The sequence below is a fragment of the Cheilinus undulatus genome, linkage group 18 (assembly GCF_018320785.1).
Source record: "Cheilinus undulatus linkage group 18, ASM1832078v1, whole genome shotgun sequence".
Lineage (NCBI taxonomy): Eukaryota > Metazoa > Chordata > Actinopteri > Labriformes > Labridae > Cheilinus > Cheilinus undulatus.
This window is the reverse complement of record NC_054882.1, coordinates 40,149,549-40,172,680: the sequence shown is the minus strand read 5'-3', so window position 1 is coordinate 40,172,680 and position 23,132 is coordinate 40,149,549. Positions and strand designations below refer to the sequence as shown.

General features: G+C 39.0%; 1 protein-coding gene across 3 annotated transcripts in view; it reads right to left on the bottom strand.

Moving 5' to 3' along the window:
* The window catches only part of daam2 (dishevelled associated activator of morphogenesis 2), a 236,507-nt gene that overhangs the window by 163,274 nt on the left and 50,101 nt on the right, over positions 1-23,132 (bottom strand). For 2 of the 3 annotated variants that reach the window (XM_041812436.1, XM_041812438.1), the window contains exon 1: positions 16,527-16,748. The exons of the other annotated variant lie outside the window; for it this stretch is intronic. The gene's annotated coding sequence lies outside the window, so the exon portion shown is untranslated. Of the gene's footprint in view, positions 1-16,526; positions 16,749-23,132 lie in introns of those variants that run through there. 3 annotated transcript variants of the gene reach the window in all.

The window sequence follows — 23,132 nt, the reverse complement described above, 5'->3', positions numbered from 1 at the left end:
AGGCCCATCAGCCTACACAGCATTAGTGACAGGTGTTAACATAATGGATAAAATTATTTACCTTGCTTGTATTTCTGGAGTTGATTGATAAAGGTGAAAACATTTCTTTGTTCAGTTAGCTAGCTGCACACATCCTGAGTCCTAACCATCAGTTCATGTCTGCATGAAGTGAGGCAGAACACCAAGGACAGTAACATAGCAAACTTCCTCCATTAAAAGGAATGAACTGGTGCAGCAATAAGTTCTAAATAGGAACACAAATAATGGAACAGCTGTCAACATGTTGCTTAAATTCCTTAAGCAATAAAAGAAACCATATCTTTGATTTAGAAGACATTTGTTTCCATATTAAGATTTATGACCCATGAACATGAAGTTAAAAGCACAACTTCCCAGTTCAGAAAATGGGGCCATCAAAGCGGTGTGTGCAGCAGCATTAGTATGCATTTGAATTAAAGACAGCAAAGGCATACTTTAGGAACAAAACCCAGCCATACAGTTGCTGGATTAAGAATGGAAATTTAATTAAAGAAAGGATTAGGACATGAATGAAACCTTGCCATCACAATTTGCTTGGATTTTATAGATTAGCATGTAAAGTTGGTGGACACTGGCATGAAACCTTAAAGAGCACTCTCAAGTTCATAATGGTGCTGTGTCGGCATGCATCTTCATGTCCCCATATTTGTGGTCATGTACCGATACACAAATACAACATGTGCTGTCTGACAGGAGGTAAATCACCCTCCTCTCATTAATTTGGCATGAAGTAGCTACTAAACCCTGCCATTGGATGCATTGTTGCCATGCCACCCTTTGGATGCCATTGCCCCAGACATGCCCTCTCCAACATGCCCTGCCCTCCCCTCTACTGTCTGCCTTTCTGTGGGATGACTAAACGACCTATGCTTCAATTCTTTTCAGCTCCCTCCATTGCCAGTGGCCCCGAGCCAAATCACCTGGGACACTGAAAACTCACTCTCCCATGAACCCCACTGGATCAGTGGCCCACCCACAGTCACTGCTGCAAGCCTTGAAGAAGCAGCGCACACATCATTTATTTTCCTCTGTTAGTGTCAGAGGTCAAACTGTTGTGCTAATTAGTTAAATAAGTGAAACATACAGGCAAGACTTTCTAGTTTGTTCTGTCTCACACCAATTAGAGACTTTATTTACGCATCACTTCCTCAGTTGCACACGGTTGAAGCAGCATGGGTGGTCAGTTTACTGGGTTTATGTAAAGAAAAGCTGATCTGTGATTGATCAAATGTACTGTACCTTATAAACAAAGCGCTCCAAATCCACCAGCAGCACTGTGACTTGCATTCCTAAAGTGTGACATCAGCCATCCATCTTTTCCCCAAGCAAAACTCCGTGGTAAGCAGCGTGTTACGGCCTCAACAGATAACTGACCATAGCTCGACTTATGGACAACCAATGCTTCACGCTACATTTACATGTGAAGCATTCCTCTACTCGTTCTGAAAGCACACAGAAGCTCCGGTGCTTTCAACAATCAGGACAGAGAGTGGCTTTCTCATGTAGACTTGGACAATAGGCCAGAGGATTTGGTTTGGACAATTCTGCAGGGGCCCAACAGGGTAGAATAATACAGGCAGGAATAGTTATTTAGGCCTGTGCAACATTTAAAGCTCCTCCACCAGCCTGTGTGCATCTGACCTGATCTGAGAGGGCAGCTATTTTTAACTATGACAGCAGAGTCTTTCCTCGACACTCGCTGTCTTTCATCGGCACTGTGAAGACATTTGAAAACTAGGAAGAGGATGATTTCAGACATAATGCAACAATTCCTGAAAATACTATTTTCCCCCTGATGGCAAAATTCTGAAAAGCATGTTTGATTATGATCACACTTAGTGATACAGTCTTAAAAGTGAAAACACAGACAATTTGACAGTGCTGCAGATTTACTTGATTTTCCTGAACCTGCCACTTTTTTAAACATTGTGTCCCACCTCTGTCTTAAAGAACTTGTAAGACATCAATACTGTGGTGTACAGTCAAGCTCTAAGCATCTTTTTTTTTTTTTTTTTTTTTTTAAGACCAACCTGGGCTTTAAGAAAATGTTCTGCAGTAATGTCACCTCAATTTTAAAAAATAGGTTATGGTTTGAGGCAAAAGAAAAACAGAAATCAAGAGATCAAATCAAAGATTTTTATGTGTTACACAAAGGAAACAATGACTAAGACTTTTCTTGTACAAACTTGTTCTCCCATCCCTTGGGAATCACAGAGTGAAACATAATCATGCTCTGACAAAACGTCTTTTATGGAATTGGCTAGTTTTGAGTCATTATTCAAAGCAGTTTCTGTCTGCAGTGTCACAGAGGAACACATCACGGTTTCTCTGTGTCTCTTCCTCTTCATTATGAGTCATTCAGGCTCCAGTTTCTAAGTATTTACTCATGCTTTGTTCGGTAAAATATGACATGACGACAAAACAGCCTGCCATCAGTTGTCACAGCCCAGGAACAATGCATTGTGGGATATAAAACAGACAATATGACAGACAGCATTAGCTGCTACAGAAACAATTGAAAAATTGATTATAAAATGGATAAAAAAGACATTTTTATTGGAGTTAACAGTGGAGATTTAATCTTTAACCTCCCGAGACCTGAGCTTTTGTTTTGAATGTATTTAGAGTTTCTCCCACTTGTTGTGGATAATCAAGGCCGACTTTCCTTTCCAAAATCCACACAAACTCCATAAATTTTCAAGGGAATTACATACAATTTTTATGAAAACTAATTATTAAAATTTTTCTAATGTATTTCATAAAAAGCACCCAAAAATTTCTCTGAAATGGCCGTAAATGTTTCAGTGAAACTTTATCACAAAGCCTTCACAACCCAGTAAAAAAGTTCCCCAAAAAGCCATGTAAATTCCTGAAAATTTCCCCAAATTCACCTCAAAATTTCAAAGCAAATTCCCCAAAATGTACCAAAACATTCTCTAAAATTTCATGAAACTGATGAAACATGCAAATGTTCCAAAACTAATTCTTTGAAATTTCCATGAAAACTCTCCAGCATTTTAAAGAACAACCCCTGCCTCCAATATTTCCCTCCAAAAATTACTAATACATTTCCCAAACATCCAAAATTTTTCCCATATTCCATGAAAATGCAAAAAGGAAAAATTTAAAGCAAATTCCCCCAAACTTCCAATCAAACTCTCCAAAATATAAAAATATTTCCCCCAAATTTCCATGAAATATTATAAATTCCCCGAAACATTCAAACAGATTATTCTCCCAACATTTTCAGCAAATACTTTAAGTTTTCTTGGACTTTCTGGAGAAATATCTAAAAAAAACTGAAATAGCAGAAATTATTATTTTGTTGTAGAACAGCCAAAATGTTACATCCTCATATGTGCATGCAGGTTATAGACCCTGGAAAGCCACCCAGGGTCCAAGCTCACTAGAAAACCTTCTGTAAGAGCCACGAAGGCATGGGTTGTGTCATAAGAGCGGCACAACAGAGGGCTTTCAGAGGAAAAAAAAGTAAGTGGTTACGATGGTTCAAAAGTTACTTAAAGGGGACATATTATGCGAAAATTTCTTTGCAGGCTTTTCAAACAAAAATATGTGCCCCTGCCCCTGGCCCGTCCACAACCCCCTCAAATACCGGAACAATCCATTCCCTCCCCCCTCTCTTTCTCCACCTTTCAGAAAATATATGCTGAAACAAGCCGTTCTCAGATTTTCCCTTTATGATGTCATGTGGGGAGTTAGCCCCGGCCCCAGATTCGCTTCGCCCTCCCTGCTTGGAAGAAAGTTCCGACTTAATCTGCTGATCCTCCTCTCAACTACCAGCTGTGATGATGGATAGCTCAGTGGGTTACTCTGCTGACTTTGGTTTGGGAGACTGATGGTTCAAATCCCAGGCCCAGTCAGGCCCTTAACTTTGGATAAAAATGTCTGTAACAGTGAAACATCAGGAGTGCCACATCCATTTCCTAAGAGGGGTGCGGTCAAGGGGCGGAGTCAGACAGCTCATTAACATTTAAAGCCAAAGACACAGAAATGGCTCATTCTGAGCAAGGCTGAAACAGAGGGACTTTTAGACATGCAAAAATCCTATATTAGGGTGTTTTTTCATAAACAAACTTCACAGTAGGGCTGAGAAATTAATTGAAAATTAGATTAAATCGCAATACAGCCTGCTGCAATTTTCAAATCGCGGAAGTTGCGATATTTCTTTGACCTGAAATTTGAGTCAAAATACCAGTTTAAACTTTTTTGCAGCAGCAGCAGAGATGTTATGTACGACACATCATGCAATCATTCAAGTGCCATTTTTTTTTAGAATAGTGTGCAAAAAATCCTATCTTCTTTATTTTTGTAATTTTTTCTTATTAAATATAAGATTGACAAAAACCTTTCAATGCAACAATTCATATCCAATTCGCAAAACCAGTCTAAATCATCAGAATTTGACTTTTTAAAAGACTTGTTCAGTCCTTGTTGAGGAATAAGAAGCTTAAGGAATAATCGTATATCAAATCACAATTGCAATATTGGTGGAAAAAAAATTGCAATAACATTATTATCCAGAACTGTTCAGCCCTACTTCACAGGCATGTTTTTGGGACCTCTGAGATCAATATAAACTTGTCTTAAAGGGTAAAATATGTCCCCTTTAACTTTAAATAACATGTGTCTTCTTGTTGTCTGTGACAGGACAACAGAGGGTTTTCCATCCTATTAAGTAAATTATTCAAGTACAAACATTAACAGACTCATGCAAAATACTTGGTTATGTTAACCCAAAATACAGTGGCAAGGAAAAAAAACTCCTTTTAACAGGCAGAAACCTTGAGGAGAACCAGATTCATGTTTGCAGCATTGGCTAGCATGTGAAGCAGAAAGAAAAGGACGGTTGGAGGAAAAACAATGCAAAAATCACAGCTGCAATTCCAATACTAATGGTAAAACCTATTGCACATAACATATTAATTCACCCACTGCTGACTGTCAGTGCAAAAAACTTTACAAAATAATGGTTTGCTAGAGATTAAATGCTGTAAAACCTCACCGCTTTAAGCTTCAGCTAAGGCTTAGCCTTCTGAATGAAGTCCTTATTACCATTAGCCATAATTAGCCCAATTCGATGTTTAATAATGTCTCAAGAAAGCTCTTGTGCTATGAACTTTGGCACCCAGGCAGTCGATTTAATCTTTGAATCATTCTTAACTGAAAATGTTGTATTCGAAAGTATGTAAAGTATGTTACCACTTTCTTGTTTTAACTTCTGTAAAAGCAAAATAGCCTCTGAAACACTGATGATCACTCTCCAGTTCAATGCACACTCTCAATGACACTCTCCAAGTGTTTAAGACAGCAACTGATAAGCTATGGCTGCACTCTTATGCCTACGTGCATCTTCCAGGAAAAGAGCCTGGAATCAACAGATCAGAAGCCCATCCTCTTCTACATATACCCACCCATAGTCCCCTTCACCCCTCAGAAACCCCCTCACTCATTTGCTTACGTTCTCCCATAAATGCTTCCTGACGGCCCTTCAATCAGATAGGAGAAGCTGCAGGGATGAGACGGCTATAAACCTCTTCAGCTGTCAGGGTGGGAGCTGTGCCTTCAGACTGTGACGCCAGGACAAAAGTCTGTCTGAGTCAGAGGCCAAACATGCACTGGAGCCCTCATAGTGAAATGATACTTCTGAAACAGTATGACAATGGACTTCAAGCACATTGAATTTCAAAAACACCCCATGTTTAGCCCCAAGCTACAACAACAGCAACAGCATAATGCTCAGGAGGCGTGGTCAGGTCAGTTTCATGAGGCGACCATACCGTAAACAGCCAGCACTGTGCAAAGCATGCTAAGTGAATGAATTTCTGTGTAAACAGACCACAGTTATAATTAATCACTTTAATTGTTAGTGGTTAATACTGTTGCTTAAATATTTCCAGACTGCCCCAGAGGAAAATACAGCCATGTCAAGCCCTTATTTTTTTGTTCTATACAAACATTCCTAAAAGTTTAATTATATGTAGTTACCCAAGACTCCCCAGTGGTTGGTTCCCATCATAAACATAACTCAAACACAACAACCCTTTAGGAAAAAATGGTCATGGTTGAATGGTAGCACAACTATAACAGACCTATTTTAGAAGACGTTAAGATTATGTCACAGCAGATGCAGCATTATGGTGGCAGAAACAGTGGAAACAAAGGGGAGTGACAGAATGGGGACAAGAGGATCTTCTGAATGTGCTGATGGTTTTTCAGGATGGTAACAAAAAAAAAAAAAAAACCTGCATTTATGTTGGAGATGGTCTTTGAGGCACAATGCAGACATTTATGGTTGTGCATGTACAGTAGTAGGGTTTTTTGTTCTTATAGTGATTTACATGCAGTCAACATTCAGAAAATAACAACCAAATAGTCAGTGCTAACCCAGCCATATCAGTGCACTGTTTCATCAGGGTGTTCTTGATTGGCTTGTTAACTATGTCTTAAACAGCTCAAATATTAAGTAGCACAAATACAAGTCCTTACGTTTTAACAGTACTCAAAATAACTTTTCCAAAACTAGATTTTGAAAATAAGGTTACCTCTACAAAGTGCAATAGTGGCACTATTGTAGAACTAAAGGCCTTGCTGCAGGCATTTTTATAAACCTTTTAACTACTAATACAAAAATAATTGCAGCCTTTTATGTGATATTGTTATTGCACAGACTGGCCTTAAAATTGGACTTGTGATTAGATTCAACCAAGGATAAATGTTTTGAGCCCATAAAAAAATAATCAAGCCTCGAGTATTTTCCTGACATAGGAGAATAGAATGATTAATCCTGTTGAGTTGGATTTAAAGGCGAAAACTGAAGCTGGGATTTTTAATTTTAGGATCAAATCCTGCCTGTCTTCTGAATCTATAAAGAAACTTGTTAGTGCCACTTTTACAGTGATGTTTTGTGCACGCATGCTCTCAGAGCTGACATGCTCTAGACCAGTAGTTCCCAACCGGGGGGGTGGCAAAGATCTCAGGGGGGATGTGGGACCCTGTCTGCTCTGATGTTGTCTTAATTAGATGTTCATATTTAAAAAAAAAAAAAAAACAATGTCACGATTAGACACATAATGTACAATGGTGTATGAGGACCAACCTAAAAGATTAAATATAAGGAGAATCTGTTGATCTCTGATCAAAAAGGTCAAAATTTTGGTGCAGAAAAAAATCCTGTTTTTTTAATTTTATTTTTAAGTATAAAATCTTATATTTCAACTTTTCGGAGTTTCAAAAGTCAGGAATTTACAAGAAAAAAAAACAGATTTCAGAGTTTATAAAGTCTTAAATTTTGCCATTGGAAACTCAAAAATGTCCAGTTTAATAAATCATAATTTTACGACAGTGTAAAGTCAAAAACGTACAAGAAACCAAATTGAAAACACTTGTCAGATTTTGACTTTTGGGCTTTATAATCTCAAAAATTCTAATCGAGGACTCAGGCCCATTTACTGCTTTTAAAGTCATAAAAATGTCCTTTCTATCTCATAAATTAACTCACTTAATTTACTTACTTAAATTAACTAACTTATTAATTTTTGTTTTCCTAGCTGAATGATATGAAGAAAGAAAATCTGGGACATGAACAATTTGGCCAATTTTTCATGTTCTATTCTAGACAAATCTGTCTAAAACAGCCTGGGTGTTTAATATGTGTTGGCACTTTGTTCCTCTTCATTGGCCATTAACACTGAATGATAACTATTGTTATAGGTCTCCATTTTTGGAAATAGTTTTTTGTTTGTTTGTTTGTGTTTTTGTTTGTTTGTTTTTCTTATTAAGCTATTCAGTTTTTTTCTGTGATTATCACAGGATATATTTTCCTTCCAACTCCTCCCCTCTGCTTTAAGCCATTTCTCCACCACCTATGCATGGCAGTGTTTCAGCATCATAAACTTTTAAGTGTCAACTCTTTCACAGCCAACATTTGAGAATTCTCATGGGTCTTATTGGCCTCTAGCCTTATTCAAAACAAACACATAAGCACTGTTGGTTTTAATAGGGCCATGAGGCACAGTAACCCACCTTAGAGAGGAAATGCCTCAACTAACCCACTGGAAAAACAGGAGGAGGGAGATGTTTCCAATCCTCCAGAGATATCATTAATAGCCATTTCATTAACTAGATTCAATAACCCCCCCAACACCCAAAAAAAGACATTTCCTGATGCAAGGAACATACATAATGGCGTGGGCCACATGAACTACCAGGGGGTTGTTATAACTGTACTTTCAGATTAAGTTTTCTTCTTTGATCAAAACTAACGTAGCTGCTCTGCAGCAGTGGAGAACACAATTACACATGGGTGCAGTTTGAAGCTAATTATTCTAAACGTGAAATCCCTTCATAGAAGCCACAACCACAGACATGAATTGCAAGAACAAAAGTTGAAATAAAAACTTGTGCAGAAGCAGACAATTTAACTAGAAGTCAGGCCAAGCTTGCAGAGACAAGTTAAATACATTCTTATTCCTTTGTTGCACCACATTGGTTAGAGGGTCCAATGTGAGCACTCCAGCCAGCCTATTTAAGTAGAAACTAAGCCATCTAGAACCCACCAATATTCCCTATATCACACTCTAAACCAGGGGTGTCAAACTCATGGCCCAGGGGCCTAATCCGGCCCTTGGTACAGTTATACCTGGACCACCAGATCATATCAAATTATTATTATAACTGTCCCACTGGCTGGAGGTCTGCAGATTTCCTCCAGTTAAAAATGTAAACTTAACCTTGATTATTTAAAATACAAAAATGAGAATACACAAAAAGTTTAAAAAAAATTAGATAGAAAGCCAGAAATGTGGGAAAATACATTTTGTTGTCATTTCATATTCTAAATTTAGCATCTCAAAGTTCTGATGCAAAGTTATGGTTTTGACTTATTTCATATTTTGATCTTTTCAATCACAATTTTGACTTTATATCTCATAATTTGACTTTTTGTATCCTAAATTTTACATTTTTAAGTAATATTTTGACCTTTTAATCTCATAATTTAGTTTTTTTCTTGTCATGTTTGATCTTTTTTGCTCTTTACTTTGACTTTTATCTCATAATTTGACCTTTTGCATCCTCATCTTTAAATTTTAAGTAACATTTTGACCTATAAAACTCAAAATTTAACATGTTTTTTCATGTTTTGATATTTTACACTGATGATTTTGAAATTTATCTCACAATTTGACCTTTAAACCTTGTGTTTTCAACTTTCTATCTCATATATTTGCCCTTTCAAAACATGATTTTGACTTTAAAAGCCATGTTTTGACCTTCTGAGCTAATAAGTTAGAATTTTTATCTCAGATTCTGAGCTTTTAAACTCATCATTTTGACTTTTGTTTAATCTCAGTATCATTTATCATCAGTGCAAAGGTTTTTTCCCCCATGATTTATTGCTGCTGAAAATGAGGTTAACAGTTTATGGCTAAACGTTGACCCTGTTCGGCCCTCGGGTTGGACCCAAATTCAGAATTCGGCCCCTGCTGTGATAAAGTTTGACATACCTGCTCTAAATGGTTAGACCATTTTCAGCACATAAATATAAGCCTGGGTTAACCACATGGGCCCAAAACCATCCAGTTTAGAGGCAGAACGTGAACATTAGGCTTGGCTTGGTCAAGCCTAACAGATGTCTTTGAAGGCTTCAGATGTGTACTGTTTTCAGCAGGTCATCCACATTTTGCACTACAAGAGTCCAACAGCTGTTGCTCTTCACTGTTAGCAATGCAGATGTTATTGTTGGTCCAGGATGGAGGTCATTCAGAGGGGGGGCTTACATCAGAAGGAAGCTCCGAGCAACTGCTGACCCACTTCTCCATTAGCCGATGGGCACATCTCTGCTCATCGACGAGGCCAGATCACAGGGATAAGCATGCTATTAATACTGTGAATGAGAAGGAAGTCAGCCACACCACATTCCTCTGGCCCCAGCATTCCCACATATCAACAGGGCTCAGAATGAAATCCAATCCTTGGCATCACTTTCCCTCGAAGCCCAAAGCGCTACCCAGCCGTGTCAAATTATTTCATACAGGAACGCCAGTGTCACGAGCTCCCAGTCTAACTAAAGACGTGTTACTGTATATTTAGAAAAAAATGGAACGGGTACAACCTCAGAGCCGGCGAGGAGGAATTTGGATTTCCCATAGATTCATAGTTTGTCAAGCACCCCAGAGTCTCATCTGCAAGACAGAATGACCCTTTTCCATCAATACAGAGCACTTATCCAAATTACACAAGTGCTTGAGAAGATCCAGCTCTTTCTGCTGGACAACATTCAACATTCAAACTGAACATCACAATATTATACCACTGCCTTAGTCACCAAACACTCTTGTAATTTCAAGCATCTCACAGCATGCAAATAAAATATAAGAATTATATTAATATTAAGAATTATTTCCTTGATCAAGTATAATTACTGTCCTGAAGTATTAAAGTGTTTTTTATTACAGACTATGAAAAAAGAGCCTTAAACTGATAGATCTATGAAAAACCGTAATTAAAAAAAATCAGATGAATCAACTTTATAGCATAAAAATGTTATCCATCCATTACTTTAACTATTTGTCCTGTTCGGGGTCATGGGGCTGGGACCAATCCCAGATATCAGTGGGTGAAGGGGGGGTAACCAGTCAACCACAGGGGTGACGTACAGCTAGACAAGCAGTTATGCTCAAACTCACACCTACAGGCAATTTAGAGATACCAAGAAGCCTAATTTTCCCATCTTTGGATTGTGGGAAGGAGCCGGAGTATCCAGAGAAAACCTCGGGGGGAACAAGCCAACTCCACACACAAAGGCCTTGTCCAATCTAGGTTCAATCCAAGAATTATCTTGCTGTGTGGCATCGGCTACCCCTATACAGCCATGCAGCAACACCCAGCATAGGGATGTGCCTGCAATTGATTAGTGTTAAAATTAGTTATGAAATACAAGTCACTTCAAAGCAACAAAATGTGCATTTTCCACCTTGACATAGCAGTTTCAAAGCCGTACTAACCACGCAATTTATTCAAACAGGGAGAAGAGCTTCCATGACATTTCCACAAAGTGTCCCAGTGGTCTGTTTTCAGCACAATGTAACTTGAACAGCCAGTGGAGGAGATACTCTCATGAGAACTGTGTACAGCTTGATGGCACTAATTCACACACTACCATTCTGCTTAAAAGAAGCCAGTTAGCACATCTCTGCACTGTTTGATAAAATAGCTTAGGCTATTAGCCTATATACAAAAGGTTAGGCTAAGAGATGGAAGATGGTGATAAATGGAGCTAAGATGAATAAGGAGGGCATAACCAAGCAAAAAGTTGGACCAAAAACAACAGACAGCAGAATGGACATCCATGCAGGTGACAGAAAACAGATTGTGGTTCCCAAATGGTGTGGAAAGTCTAGTTGTGCCATGGGAATTTGTACTAACCACACATTATTATAACCTGACAATGTCAGATGTTGTTTTACACATCCATCTTCTATGGAAAACCTTCCATAGACAGTGTTTGGGAAAGGGCAGAGCCTTTGAAAAAAAACTCAGAGGGTGATTGGATAAACATTCTGTCACATCTTTACGGGCCACTCAGAGCAACAAAACACGTGGTGTAACCGCTACCAAGGAGTAAGCTCCATAGAGAACTGCATAACGCGAACCATGGCGGCTGAAGAAGAAAACATGTCACTGCTGTTCTTTGTTCATCTTTTAATGAAGAAATTCGTTTGGCTCTGATAAAAAGTACTCTATAGCAGCATCCACGCTAATGTCTTCCGCCAAAATTGCACGGCCTCTTCTCACTGCTTGCTTATGTCATCACTCCGCCGCACCCGAAAGTACTGCCCCTTGTCGCTGATTTGTCTTATCACTTTCTAACCGGGCCCAAACTGTTCAGATGGGAGCTTTGCAAGATGGATTTGCCATTGAGAAATGGACGTATCCATCTGCTTTACAACATTAACATTATCATACAACTATAAAACAACTGAAGGTACTGTAACATGTTATATAGAGGCTATTTTGTATGGATAGGGATATGGTTGGTCTTGGGATATGGTTGGTCTTGGGATTTTGGCTAAATTTTGGATGCACTGTCACATACTCCTCATGCTAACAGTTTGAGAGCAATGACATGTAGACTACCAGTCTAATTTGTGCACAACCCTGCAGTACTACTGTCTTGTGTGATTATGATTCTTTGGGACAACATTGTTGCTTGCTCTCCCTCGTCTGTATGTCAACAATTACATGGTACCTATGCAGGAAGGAACAACAGTACTGTGTGTGTTTTATGACACTGCTGGCACAGTTTGACACTATCAGTGGGCACAAAGACATACAGAACAAAGTTCCTCCATAATGTTGCTGCAACACATTCAATGGGTTTCAATTAAACACTTGATTGGACTTAACTCCATTCTGAGTAAAATAGTCTTCACTTCACTAGGACTTGTAGCCCACATGACCTTTGAGAGAAACAACGGGAAATTTCCATTAAAAAAAAAAAAAAAAAAAGGTGAAAAAGAAGACCTCAGTCTCAACTACAACTCCTGGCTAGCTTAAAAGCTAACAACAACTGCCGGTAACTGCAATGGAACACTGCCTGATCAACAGGAGACTACTGAATGCTACCTTTTGAGGTAGCATGGGGCAGTACATACGACGCAGCGGCCCAGCGCTCCATCACTAGCAGCAAAACAAAGCCCTACACTCATACCAAAACTGACAGCATGCCCATGGAGTTTACATCTTTACTGATGGAGATTATCCAGAGAACGGGATGCGCAGAGACTGAAAGGAGGAGGATGTGGAGCAGCACGACACCTACAGCCAGGTGGAGAGGAGGCAGAGACGGCGTTGTGCGTCGTGCGAGAAGGCAAAAGCGGGGCAAACAAGCCGGGCTGCAGGCGAGGCTAAGAGCGGCCTACAAACCTGTTGTACTGAGCATCTTTCTTCTGGGTACCCGCTCCCTCGCCAGCAGGATGGACAACGTGAGGCTGCGGATTTCTAACCACTGCTTAGATGACTGTGTTCGCTGCTACAGAGGAGACTGCCAAACGTAATTTCTTTGTGTTTTTACAATGCAATGACAATAAATGACTATCTATCTTGATAAAAATAACTTAACAAGACTTACTTTGTCAGTCTTATGCCAAAATTAAAATTTGAAAATTGCCAAATTCTTTTGCTAAAATGTTTCTAAATTGAACATCACTTGGTGTCTCTTCACTGTATCACATTGCTCTGCTGTTTCCTAGAGAATTCAGCTCTATAATGAAGCAACACCAGTGAGTAGTCCACTTCACCATAACTTTTCATTCATGCTAACAAACAGCCTGTGACTTGCTTACTTCTTCAAGGTCTGTTGGCTTGACTTGGTCCGGTTTCACAGTCTGGCCAGGATTTGCAGACATCTATCACTGTCAGTGAGTGGGCTTGGGCACTCTATATTGTACATTGTTAAGCTATTAATCTTGCCTAGGTAAGAGGTCAACAGCTGCAGCACGGCAGACAGAGGGCTTCTGGGTAATGAGTGGAATGCTCCTCTGGTACAGTTATAGCAGGGAAGACAGGGACAGCCCTCTGAAGTGACCAGCATTTGTTTAAATAGCCTGCAGTAATGCTGCTCTGAATTGAGGCACTGTAACGAGGAGATATGCTTACACATCATAAGCCCCAGAAAGTGTGTCACTGGCACAAATACAATAGTGCCATTTGACACACAATGCGGGGACATCCAGTGAGCGGAGTAAAGGAACATCATCTAAAATCTTCATGAGTTTTGTTCTTTGGATGTTGGAACCATTCGAGTGTGAATACAACATGATGATAATCCCATCTGAAAGATCGCACAGATGAATTTAAGCAGCTTTTCAGACCTCATCCTCCTCTCTCCTAGACTCTACCCTGATGATGAGGACCCTGAGCTGCCAGTAAACAGCAGGGCTGAAGCAATAAAAAGCCGATCGTCTCTTACTAACTCTCCTTTGCACTCCCTCTAATCCTGAGAGTCGGTCATGCATCCGTAATGGTCGATAAAATATGAAAAGCCCAGAGAGTGCTGACAGCAGCTTTGACTGTGGATGAATTCTACATGTGAGTGTTCAACTTTCATTACAGGCCGAACAACACACTGAATCTTTTAACAATGTCACTCTGCTTGCCCCCTAACACACGTGAGCATAGGAGGGAGGATTTCCAGCAGGCTGAAGAGTAAGCCTTTAATGTGGTGGAAATGGATACTATCTTGTTCACAATGCAAAGAGAGATCAAAGAAAAAACACATGGCCCTGCTAATGTGGAAATTAGTTTGGCCTTCTTCTCATCAACCTTGAAATGCAAGCCACTGAAAGGAATGAAAGACTTACAGGAGTATTCATGCCTTTTCATATTGCGATAATCCACTGGATCAAATGTTTGAAAGCCCAGCCTCCAGGAAAATGTTCACAAACTCTGATGTTTGAAATGTTTCCATCCACAAGCCCATAAGAGCCAAGCAGTTCAAAAGTAGGCATCCCAAACCAATTTCACAGGTGGAAATTTGGAAGGCTGATGCATGAACTTTCATTAGAGACATGCAAGGATTTACAGCTAAGATGACAGCATCTCAACAGGGATAGGCAAGGCTTCCAAGTAGGGAAAGTAGTCTTCTTGAAAAAATGGGGAACCCTGAGGGATTAGGGCCATGTTTATGCTGCTCTGCTGTGGAATATTGGCTTCCCTCGAGGAAAATGTAAATGGACACACTGTATAGAAGAAATACCATAAAGCATGCTGCATTTCATGGTAAGTTCAGTGTTTCTCCCTTGGCTCTTTAAAGCAGGGGTTCTCAACCTTTTCAGCTCACGACCCCCAAGCTAAAGATCAGTGAAGGTGGATGAACACAGTCTTGCAAATTCAAGAATGGTCATGTGGAGACAAGGCCATCCAATAGGGAGGAAAAATGTCCCAGCCAAACACAGTTAAGCTGTAGTATTTTATATTTAACCTGAATCATAACCACTCATCAAAGAAACATCTTTTTAATTAATCTGTGCAGTAAGTAGCCCTCCTAAAAATGTTAATACTTTTGTTTAAAACAGAATTAAAATACATTAAAAATAGCTAAATGGGTTAATAATGGCAAAAAATGCTGGGAAAGTTGGTGAAATTGGAGTTTAAAAGTAACAAAAATGGGTTAGAAATGCCAGAAATTAGATGAAAGTGGAAAAAAAAACAAAAATGGCAAAAGTGTCTTAAAGTGGCTAAAATGGGCAGTGAAGTGGTAAAAGTGGATTCAAAAAGTGGCTGAAATGGTGTTAAAGAAGCAAAATAGTGGAAATTTGGTTAAACAGGGATGAAAATTGATATATACCGGCAAAAAAAGGGTTAGCTGAGGCAGAAATGGGTTAAACTGGCAAAAATGAGCATATTAAATTGTTAAATGTGGCATTAAAGTGATCAAGAGGTGTTAATAGTGGCAATAATGAGTCAACAGAGGCAACAATAGGTAGAGAGTGTCAAGATTTGGTTTAGAAGTGGCAAAAAACAGGCAGAAAAAAGTGATGGAAAGGGTTTAAAACTGACAAAAAATGAGTTTTAAGTGGCAAAAATGTTTCAAAATGGGTAAAATTGTTGGGAAAAAGTGATGACAACAGGTTGAAATCTGGCAAAAGTGGTGTAAAGTGGCAACAGTGTAGATTAAGATTAAGAGACCCCACTGCTTTAAATGGTTGTTGCTGGGAGGGGATGTGGAGCATATATGGAATTTCTGGCTTACGGTAAAGGATGTCTGATGTTGCGATTGATGAACATGTTCATCTGCCGACATCTAAGACCTAAAATAGGCCAGGGTCTGCTGTGTATGACTGTCCCATCCTCCCTCCATTCCTGAAATGCCAAACAGTTCCTTGGACTTAAAAGTCAAGTCCTAGACATCCCAGGATGACCTTTAAACTGAAATCAAACATGTCTATCATCCTCTAGTGATTTTATGTTGCAGCACTAGACCCCCATGCATCCTTGGAATCATGCAGGATTTTCCAAAGAAAGCAGAACTCCAAAGATGTCAGAAAAGTCATCCAAGACTGTCTCAAATATGCCAAAATTCCTCACTAATATGCACCAGCACATGTGTAGTGAGATGTCCATCACAAGCATTACTGCTGTCATTTATGAGCACTGTTACACTGTAAAACAATGCCTTTGTATCAACATAAAAGTTATCTTTAGTGGGACTACTTGCCCACCACTTTCTTTCTCTCTTAGCTTTCTGCACAGGCTTCTGACTGATGTTTGTTTCATTGGCTGCAGCAGTCATGCGTTCTTGGTTTGATTGAGTAGTGGAGCTCAGCACACAGATAAACGCTTTAACATCTGTAGCCTGTCTTATGAGCACTCTCCTACTGGGCAAACAACCCTATGGTGAAGCTGCTCCTCACAATGACGGGCAGAGTTACGGGTATTGGTGTCAAGATCAAGTATCTGTTACTTACCAACTTCAGATGGGCTGCCCTGAGAGATGAATCGTCCCTGCGTTGCTTAAAAAGCTCAAAAAAGCAAAGTCACAAGATGCTTTTAAAGAATTCCTGTCAATTCCAGCTGAGAGTCCCTTGTTTTGCCGTTTGGAGTTTGTGTTTCGTTGCCAAATTCCATGCCTCTGCTGAGTCTGACGTTTAACGGCTGAAACGCTGCGAGCTTCCGAGCAGAGCTCTGGATTTCAGCTGACTGTGCTGGGAGCTGAGCTGTTGACATTGTCCCTTCTCTCTCTCTCTCTCTCTCTCTCCCACTCTCTCTCTCTCTCGTTCCCCGCCCTCTCTCACTCTGGCGGTCTGCCTTTGAATCACCAGCCCTCCCTTTCTCCTCCTCTTTTGGATGCTAGCTCCACTGTATGACAGCATCAACGTGTATGTCACTGAGAAGGTGATGGATTTACTCTGGTAACAAATGCTTTTATGTACTGTATGCATGTGTTTTTTTTCTGCTGTGTCAAGAAATTTTGACAGGATGAAAGGAAATGACCCTTGGCAGGCGGCATTTTCAACCCCAGCCCACAATATCCCAGCTCCACCCAGTGCATTCCCTCAATGAGCAGGAAAGAAAGGTTTTGGATAGGGGCATATCACACAAACACCCAAAGGAAACCCCAGTTCCTGTTGCGTCTTTTCACACCCAAAACATGCATAAGAGCACACACGCCCACATCAGCACAAGTACACTACAAGACATGCCAGAGATCAGATTCACAACATATATAAATCATAGTTCAGATCAAATAATCTAATTAAACTGCTGACTGGTTTATTTGCACATGTCAAAATATTTGTGCAGTTTAGACAGTGCTCTCTCTCCCTTTGGGTTAAAGGTCATATACTTCCCCCTTTAACCCTTTAAAACCTGAGTTTCTGAACTCTTTTCTTATTTCAACCATAAAAGGCCCAGAAAATGCCCTGTGTGTATGTGCTTTTGCCCATTTTTCATCCATACTTAGAACTTTTAATATATAGCAGTTATTTACATTTTACTGCATGTTGGGACTTCCAGTTTGTAGATGAGACTGTAGACAGCTAAAACGAGGAGCTCCAGGCCCAATAAGTTTAAAAAACGGAGAAAACCCTTCAAATCATAACTCAACAACGGAAAAATAATTAACATGGATAAAACCTATTTTACTGCATGTTAAGAGTGTTTTAACAGTTTAAAATGCATAAACACAAAAAACGGGGGAACTTTATGCTAGAATCTTAGTGAGAAAAGGGGAAATTACAGTAATAACCATATGCTGGCTGTGAAGCACAGTTTCTCAGCTTTCAGAAACTGTTTGAATTTTTCCGATAACACAAACAGTCATGCAATCATGGTCATGCAAAGTGTGCTTCAACAGCAAGTCATCGGCGACGCGCTAGGATTTAAAGGGTTAAGACAAGTTTATATTGGTGTCAGAGGTTCCCAAAACATGCCTCTGAAGTTTGCTGCTGAAAAAACACTCTAGTCTAAAAACCCCTCTGTTTCAGTCCTGCTCAGAGCGAGCTGTTTCTGTGGCTATAGCTCTGAATGTTAATGAGCTGTCTGACTGGCAGCTGAGAGGAAGATCAGGAGAGGAGGGCAGAACTGTCCTCCAAGTGGGGAGGGCCAACTGAACCTGGGGGCGCATCTAACTCCCTACATGACATCATAAGGGGGAAAATCTGAGAAAGGTTTGTTTCAGCACACATTTTCTGAAAGGTGCAGAAAGAGAGGGGGGAGGAAATTGATTTTTCTGATTCTTAAGGGGACAGGCCAGGGGCAGGGGCACATATTTTTGTTAGAAAAGCCTGAAAAAGTGTATTTTGCATGAGATATGACCTTTAATAATCTAAGTAAATTTCTTAGTTACTATTTTAATGCCTCCGAACATACAAACCATGGAGATTTGATCATTTTTTCAAATATGTTCTATAAGAGTGGAGTAAAATTTTGACAACGTCAATGCACGGAATTGTTGCCCAATGTTCTTGAACAAGATAGTAAAAGTTTGTCTGCACTTTTAGTGAATTAAAAACAAATAAAAAGTTCAATTTTGGGAGTCTACCCAGCAAAATATAGTGCTTAATATCAGTGTTAAACACTTCAGAGTTGATTTTCACCCCCAAAGTATAATCTTAACTCCATTCTAAAATGGTCTTCTGTGTTGGAGTTACTTGACAATGTTAGTCCAACTCTGTAGACAGTCATTTGATCTCCGCCCACTGCATTTCAAATCTTGGGGGCAGAGCTTTCCCATCATGCCTTTGTGCAAAGTGTTTAGATATGTTTTAGATGTTTTTGGACATATCTATATGTGTTCAGATGTCACCTGTTGATTTACTGACTCCGTTTTAGAGAAATGGATGGTATACTGACACCCATCAAAGGATGTTTCCTATGTCTGAATTTGTCTCTTGCTCTTGCTCCATTCTTGTCAGAATACACCTGACTCTGCCAGGTGGCAGGTGTCTGACATAAAATGTCATTTTACAGTTATGATGACAAGTACATTGCAATGCATCAGCAGTTAGAATTGTAGAAACTTAGATGACTCTGTGTTAAAATCTTTAAGCAATATTCTCAATTCTATTCTATTCAATTCTCAATATTCTATTCTAAAAATTAATTCAATAACTATGTACACCATGAAGTATTAATGGGAGCAAAACACTTTAGTGGTTGAAAATGATCCACTCAGATAGTACATTTTTTATACTACAAAGAAGTATTGAGCTACAATAACACTGTAGTGTTAAGAAGCATCCATTTCTATCTCCATAAAGAGTCAAATCAATGCTCTGGACCCATATAGAGACAATGTTAGCGTCAGTATGAACTCTGACTGTGTTCATTTTGCAGGTTTTGCTGTGTAACATTACTTTATTTAGTTGCCATGGTAACAAACAGCATTGCCAATTCCACTTGCTTTTCTACATTTTGCCACACATTTTGAAATTTAGACAGTACTCAGTCTGTTTTGTTTAAAAACATGGATCATTAAAATAACAGATTTTATCATTTTGAAACCATGTATTTAAGAGTATAGAAAATGTTAGTAAGTTAGTTCCATACGATTTTCCACACCTTGCTAAAAAAAAAGTGCCATATATATACATTGGGCTGTCCCTCTTTAAATTTGAAACCACGTCCGTAGATCATTAATTGATCTTTTTAAAACCCTTGTATTTAAGAGCATAGAAAATTTTGATGACCTCAGGATATGGGAATGTTGAAAATGCTTTTTATACCATTTAGATAGTGAGTAGGAATTTGTGTTCAAATTTTGATGATAAAATAAAGCCCAATATTTTGTGTCTAGGACTTCTATTTTTTGTACCATGGTATAAGACACGTTTCAGTGTGATCTAATTTTTACAAGAGTTGCATTAAAGTTAATAATTCTGGTATAGTGAGAAGTATTTTCTATGAAGTGGAGTTTATGTTCCTTTGATAAAATGAAGGGTCATTGAGTTAAAACTTTAACATTAAGTACCCAAGTCTCCCCCAAGAATGCACAGACTTTTATCACACCGGTCCAGACACAGACACAATCCCTGACCCTACAGATCCAGATCCAGATCCTACAGCTGCTGCAACGACTTGATGAAACATTAATGGAAGTGATCAGGAAAAAAGGTTTCCCAAAGAAATTAAAGATGAACACTTCAGAAACCAAACTGAACGCTTGAACAAGTCAATATAATTAAAAAAAAGTCATCAGCCAATCTCCTCAGATGGTTAATGTGTCTGCAGTTTTAGCTCCACATCAATCAGCAGGACCCTAAGACCACCTGACAGCCTCTTAAGCCAAACTGAGGGATCAATAACATATCTCCTGACATTCCCAGATGCCACACATTTTTAACTTAACTTCCTTCAGCTTTGATGATAAAGGTCAAATGTGAATTGATTCCATACTCAGTGAACACAGACTGCTTGTCTGCTCTGTGAGTCAAACTGGGTGACAGCTTGTCTGGTTGTGATTTCTGATCGATACTGAAGTATTGATTTGAGCCTTGCTTATATATAATGTGCATTTAGATTCATAGCAGCTGACCGGAAATCAGGAAAAGAACACCGTTAAGTACCAATATTAAGTCAATATAAAAGAAATTAATGACCAATAGGCTGTAGAGCATAGCTGTACGTTTCCATTAATTTTTTCATCTTTTAGGAAAACCTGGTTTTTCTATAATCTTAGACAAAATAACCACACTATCCACAATCCTAGAGTGCCATAGTGACACCATTAATGGATTGAGCCCACTGTAACCATGGTAAAGTTTACTGCACCTGAGAACTTCAGCTGTTGGCTATCAATGACAACTATACACGCTACATGCACTATGCAAGGCTCTTGAAGTGTGTGCTGATAAAAAGCCGGATGGTCCCTCTCTATATTCCACAGGACACAGCATAAATAGTTTCCAAAAATAATTTTAATATTTTGATTCATCTGACCGCAGAACAGTTTTCCATGTAGCCTCAGTCCATTGTAAATGAGACAGTGGCATTTCTGGATGGCTTCTCCTTCACATGATACAGCTTTAACTGTCATTTGTGGATGGAACAGCAAACTGTGTTGACAGACTGGATGCATAGTTTCTTCACTTATGAAAACTAACATGCACACAGTCTCAAACCTTTACCTTTATTTCTGTTTGTGCCAAATCAAATGTTTTACAGTCATGACTGTTGCAGAAGCTGGTTGGCTTGAATTTAAGATCAAAAAGATTCCAAGAAGCGTTTTCAGAATTGTTAAAGGAGGATTTCAAAGGTGAAATTTAAATACTGAATAAGGACTGCTGAAAAAGTTAGCAGCCACAGCTGAGTCTATTGTCTAACAAAGGTTTAACTTCTTTGGAATGGGGCTTTATTTTGAAGCTTCTGTTGTAGCAGAATAATATCCAAAAATGGATAAAAACTACTTCTGTTCCCTCCCTGTGCTAGTGATATTTAACAGCTGACCTGTAATTTCAGACGTAAGAATAGAGGTGAAGCTAGGAGACAAAAATTAACAACTGATGTTCATTTGCTGTTTGTGGAGATCAAGAACAGAGTGTGATCTTCAGATCATATAAATGTATTTTGTCCATGATTTTCAGCCGTTTTTGCTCCTTCACATGGCCATACAGTACTTAAGTCAAAAAGGATAGGTTATAAGATTATTGTCTGTGCTTTCGTCCTGTAGAATACAGCACAGCGGAAAGGATGCAGGAAATACTGGGAGAGAGAGCAGGATAAGATGTGCACAAAACAGCACCAGGAACGGGAAGTGATCCTGACCAGTAGGTTGACTACTGAATCCTCTATACCAGGGGTTCTCAACCTTTTCAGCCCGCGACCCCCAAAATGAAGGTGCCAAAGACCGGGGACCCCAACTGTACCTGAAGGTGGTTGAACACAGCCATGCACAATCAAGAAAAGTCATGTACTTTCTGGGGGGCCCAAGGAGGTCAGCAAAACCATGGTCCATTCTACAGTTAAGCTGCAGTAACCATATTTTATATCAAACCTGTATAAAAACAATTCTTAACAAAGCAACACAGATTGTTTTTATTCATTTGTGCTGTAGTAGATAGCCTTCTTAAAAATCTGCATCATTTTTCTTAAAAACAGAATTAAAATGGATTGAAAATAGTTAAAATGGGTTAAAATGGCAAAAATTGGTGGAAAAGATAGTGAAATGGGATCTTAAAAGTAGAATAAAAGGGTTAGCATGCCAAAAACAAAGATAAGAAACAGCAATAACTGGCAACAACAGCAATAAGACATGGTAAGAGGGGATTTAAGTGGCAGAAATGTGTGAAAACTATACGGCAGAGAAAATGCAGAAACTTGCAAAAATGGGCATAACAAATAGGTCAAATGTAGTTAAAATGGGCAAAAATTGGTGCAAAAAGAGGTGAAAATAGGTTAATAGCCATAAAAATGGGTCAACTGAGACAACAATAGGCACAAAGTAGCAGGAATTGGTTTAGAAGTGCAAAAAACAGGCAGAAAAAAGGAAGTTTAAAAATGAAAAAATGTTAAAATTGGCAAAAAAAAATTGGTGGGGGAAAAGTGATGAAAATGGGTGGCAAATAATAGTGACAAAATTGGGTAGGAAATTTTTTTTTGAAAATATTATTCCTTTTTTAAGGCATCTGGTGACCCCCTCTGTCTCGTGACCACAAAGGAGTCCTTGACCTTCACGTTGAGAACCACTGCTCTATACATTGGTGTCTGTAATGAGATAGCGATAAACACCTGTAGAGAACTAAAGATAAGATAAACATCAAAGACCTTGTTCCTAACTGTCAGGCTCTGCTGTATGCACCTATGCTAGATGGTTTTCCATGAGCAAGACTGACACATGAAATCCACAATGCTGCACTGCACATTTTTACTGATCTAAAGAAAGTAAATCTACATTTTACAGTCATCAGAAATAGAACTGATCTATGAAGGATGACACCAAATCTTGCTAAAAACAAACATAAAACAACAAAATGTTATCTTAAAGATGAACTAAAACACACATAACCACAATGCATTCTTTATAAAAATGTTCTTACTGTGCACTCTCAAGCACACAAACCAGAGTCACTGATACG